The sequence below is a fragment of the Miniopterus natalensis genome, chromosome 8 (assembly GCF_054644295.1).
Source record: "Miniopterus natalensis isolate mMinNat1 chromosome 8, mMinNat1.hap1, whole genome shotgun sequence".
Classification (NCBI taxonomy): Eukaryota; Metazoa; Chordata; class Mammalia; order Chiroptera; family Miniopteridae; genus Miniopterus; species Miniopterus natalensis.
Window position 1 is genome coordinate 67,884,127 of NC_142088.1, and position 4,046 is coordinate 67,888,172.

At 39.0% G+C, this 4,046-nt stretch overlaps 2 pseudogenes; both read right to left on the reverse strand.

The window, feature by feature from the left end:
* Positions 1-420: 420 nt before the first annotated feature.
* On the reverse strand, positions 421-1,014 carry LOC107531140 (lung adenoma susceptibility protein 2 pseudogene; annotated as a pseudogene).
* A 2,183-nt stretch (positions 1,015-3,197) lies between these two features.
* LOC107531141 (ubiquitin-ribosomal protein eS31 fusion protein pseudogene) lies at positions 3,198-3,672 on the reverse strand (annotated as a pseudogene).
* Positions 3,673-4,046: the final 374 nt, after the last annotated feature.

Below are 4,046 nucleotides of genomic sequence, written 5' to 3' on the forward strand. Positions count from 1 at the left end.
TATTCTTTGGTGAGTTATCATGCTCTTCCTAAGTTCATTCATACAAGCTTCTAACACTTGGTCCTTTTTACTTGCAATATCATGAAATATCTCTAAGAGTTCCTTTAATGTGGCATTTTTTGCTTTTGTCGCTTCCTCTGAGATATTTTCTTCATCCTTTCCATCAAAACCACTTTTCTAGTTTATATCAATAAGTTAATCTTCACCGACTTCCTCTGGCTGCACATCTGGAGTTTCGTAGACAGTGGCAGTATCAACACTCCCATAGTCAGCTATTTCTTCTATCACTCAATTTACATTTGGTTCAAATGCCACTTATGGAGTTAACACTTTTTCTTTTCTACACTGTAATCTGTTTTGTTTTGTTTTGTTATGTTTTTGATGGTTCAGAAATGCATGTATTAGTCTTATTCACAAGTTTTATGTTTTTTGGCCTACAACAGTGTTTTTTCCACTTATATTTGTGTATACAACAGGAGTAACTAAGTTATTCTTGCTCATGGCAGTGAAGAGTTCTTGAAATTTTTTATTCTTTTTGGTGTCCAATGAACTCAGTCTTCCAATGCATTTATTGGTTTTCTTGCTAATTCGGTGACCTGGTCCAATACAAATAGAAGAAAATTACCCACCTGCTGGAAGTTTTAATAGATCATCGGTTGTTAGGCTAATGGAGTCTATGTCGTTAATAGTCCATCTTCTAGAAGATAAGGACAGGGAACTTTTTTTGTGATCAAAATTTTCAAAAGCATTGTTTGGTTTATAAATATAGTTAGAGAATTATGGCATGGTCGCAGGACATTTATCAATACTAATCTTTCCAGTGCTTAACACCAGGATATATCCAGCTTAGATCAAAATCATCAATATGGGCCTGTAGGAGCCTGAGATGCAGAGCTATACAGTTTATCCTTATACTAGGTTAGAGGAATTACTACCACTGAGGCTGCAGCTTGCTAACAGAGAAGATATTGAAGATTCCTGACAACTCTTGAGTTTTGTATTCGATTTTGCCATGCCTTCCTCAAAATGGGTTATTTCTGTTCATTTCTCTTAGAAACATTTCTTCCATAAACATCCATTTGTATCTGCATTAGGAAGTTCATCATTCCAAACAGAATGTTAAATGAATGACAAGAAATTTCAACTACACTTCTACAACTCACCCCCCCTCCCACCCCTGAAAAATCAGGCCTGTAACCTGGCGGGAGACACAACAAAGTGACCCTAACACAGACAACATGGATATTTTTTCCATTGATTTTTAGAGAGTGGAAGGGAGGGAGGAGGTGGGGGGAGAGAGAGAGAAAACATCAGCATGAGAGAGACACATCAAATGGTTGCCTCCTGCATGTGCCCCAACTGGCCTAGGATCAAACCTGCAACCGTGGTACATGCCCTTGACCGGGAATTGAGCCTGTGACCCTTCAGTCTGTGGGCTGACTCTCTAACCACTGAGCCAAACCAGCCAGGATCTGTTGGCCAATTTCTTCTTTCAATTATCTATGTTTGTAAAATATCATACGGGTTCATCAGTGGGAGACAAGGAGGCAGCACAGCTATACACTTTGGTGTCTGTGTGAACTGAATAACGTGCAGTGACCAGTCACTGACAGACATTGAAAGAAGTGACACGATTGGTCACTGGTAACAATGAACATGTTATTTACTTAGTGATGTGTGGACTGAAGAGCTAGCAGTGAAGTTTGTATAGTTACTCATAGTTAATATACCAATTTGTTAGGGGATTGGTGTAATTTAACAAAACTGTGGTAACTGAAAATTGTTCTAATCAGAACCATGCAAATCCGAGGGGGGGGAGGAATAAATAAAAACATATATATATATAAAATATATATATATATATATATATATATTTTTTTTTTTTTTTTACTGTCATCAAAAGCTCTTCATGTGAGCTGGACATTCTCTTTTCCTCATCTTCTCCCCACTCACTGCCCTTTTCCACTTTGCTGTGTGCCCTGGGAGGCCAACTTCTATGGACTACCTCAACCAGGACCCTTCCCAATGGGTTCTAATGGGTTTGGTCATTGGAAGGCACCAAGAGGAGATCAGATGGAAGGAGACGAGAAAGGTCAGGATAGTCATTTTCCTTCTCTGCTGGGCCACATTTTGGCAATGGCTTCTTTCTCAAGGACACAGCTCCTTCTCTGCAGCCACAGCTTTTTCTCAGGTCCCTGTTACTACTCCCTCTCTTCATCCCTTCAGGCCTAGAGGTGGTAATAGCTTCCTATAGTTGATAGCTCTAGGGTGCTTCCCCATCCCAAGCTTCCAAAACCTTTGTTTATGTCTTCTCTACAAAACTCTCTTCAAGCCTACTTTTCCTGAATGTGCTATGTTTCCCACCAGTACCCTCACCTAGATACCATGTCACACTGTTCATGGCAAATCATGTGTACATATCCAAACGTACATATATCCATCCAAACATGTACATGTACTCATCCAAATATGCATATATACTCAGAGGTCTCAAAGGATTTAGACAGTAACATTATTTTAAACACTCTGCTTTTAAAAAGAAGTAAATTGCATATATTGATGGATTATTTGAGCTTAAAAGTAGTTAACGTATTTTTCTAATTTAGTCAAATCTTTTTAGAAGTTTCCAAATTAATTACTTTTTAACAGCCAGACATCTCTATATAGAGTGTTCTTTAAAGTTGTTCTAACAAAGACGAGTTGACCATGCAGCAGTTCCTATTAGGGAACTGCTGAAGAGAGACAAGTTTCAGGAATTAATGAGATTAGTTGTATGCTTTCTTAGAGTAACTCAGAACATGCTTTATGCCCTAACAGACTCCTGCATCTGCGCTGTCACTGGATTCAATTTGGGATAGCTAACATTTCCAATGAAGGAAAACCATTGACATACAAACATAGCTTTATTGCTGCTCTGACTGGTTATTAATCATAGCCTCCACATATTCAACTTACTGTTTCCTTCAGAACCAGACCTAATTGAATTTTCCACTTGTAAGAAGCATTAAAATGCTAATTGCCAAGTTCCTTTGTATTCTTATTGCTATCACCAGAATATTTAACAAGGCAAGCAGACATGGTGGGTGCTAAATATATATACAAATTGGATTTTGAAAATGCTTATATGACTTTATCATTTGAAATGCTGAAGGTTTTTTTTTAATGTTAGTTCATGTCTTTTATTAATCCATATACAATTACTCGTCTTCCAGTTTGTTGAAGCAATAGGACAGGTAGCATTTGCCACAATAATGCCTGTCAAAGTGGCTGGCCGTAAAAACTTGAGCACTACATTCATCTGAAGGGCAATCCAGATAAAGGCGACTGATTTCACCATTCTCATCGCTGTGTAGTATTTCAGGACAGTAGCCTAACCTTCTTTCTCTTACACTTATTATTCTGGTGGGATTTGGAGCAGGGGGTGTGCAAGACTTCCTTTTCTTAGCATCACCACGAAGTCTCAACACAAGATGAAGAGTGGACTTCTTTTGAATCTTGTAGTCAGACAAAGCACGTCCATCTCCCACTTGCTTGCCAGCAAAGATCTGTCTTTGCTGATCAGGAGGCATCCCTTCCTTATCCTAGGTCCTGGCCTTTACATTTCCTGTTGTATCCAAGGGTTCAACCTCGGGTGGTGGTCTTCCCCGTAAGAGTCTTCACAAAAATCTGCATCCTGGCAGTGGTTCCATCACGAAGATGGATTTGAAAAGCTGAAATGCTGAAGGTTTGGTTTGTTTGTTTATTTTAAGGTGATAGAAAAGTAAAACATTTCCTGAATGTTTTTAAAGAAACCTATCATAGCCCAGTAGGGCGTGGCTCAGTGGTTGAGCATCGACCTAGGATCCAGGCGATCAGGGTTCAATTCCCGGTCAGGGCACATGCCCGGGCTGTGGGCTCAATCAATGACTCTCTCATCATCGATGTTTCTGTCTCTCTCCCTCTCCTTTCCTCTCTCTGAAATCAATAAAGATATATTTTTAAAAAAAACAAAAAACTATCATAGAAGAGCATCCTGAAAGATCAATTCACTGGAATTCCTTACCTTT